The following is a 617-nucleotide window of genomic DNA, read 5'->3' on the forward strand; positions in this document are numbered from 1 at the left end:
CACAGAGACCAGGAGAGGGTATCTGGGCCCCTGGAGCTGAGTGACAGGTGCTCACAGAGACCAGAAGAGGGTATTGGGGCCCCTGGAGCTGAGTGACAGGTGGGTGCAAATTTCCAGACGTGGGTGCTGGGAAGCACTGAGTCCTTTGCAAGACTTTCTTTTCTTTTTGGTTTTGTTTTGTGGAGGGGGAGTTGTTTTTGGTTGGTTTGTTTGTTTAGACAAGGACTGTGTAGCCCTGGCTGTCCTAGAACTTCCTATGTAGCCCAGTCCCACCTCATACTGACATAGATCTGCCTCTGCTTGCCTCTCTGTCTTCTGAGGTGTAGAGGCCCAATATGTGAGCCTAGTTTCCACCTTGTCTGATGGTCAGAGAGTTTGGAGGTCGCTCAAAATGGTTGACAAGCATAGCTGCACATCCCAACTCAGGATGTGACTGCTTGATTCTTTTGACATTAACATAGTTCCATTCAATCCTAACAGACGGTCAGGAGGTACAAACATATTTCTTTCTGCTCCTTTGGTAACTATGAGATCACCTGGGGATGGGCAGCCTTCAGCGTAGTGATCTGGAGCAGTTTAGCTACATAGACAACAAAATGCTGATGATTTGATGTCTC

This window comes from Microtus ochrogaster, unplaced genomic scaffold (genome assembly GCF_000317375.1).
Source record: "Microtus ochrogaster isolate Prairie Vole_2 unplaced genomic scaffold, MicOch1.0 UNK80, whole genome shotgun sequence".
In the NCBI taxonomy this organism is placed as follows: Eukaryota; Metazoa; Chordata; class Mammalia; order Rodentia; family Cricetidae; genus Microtus; species Microtus ochrogaster.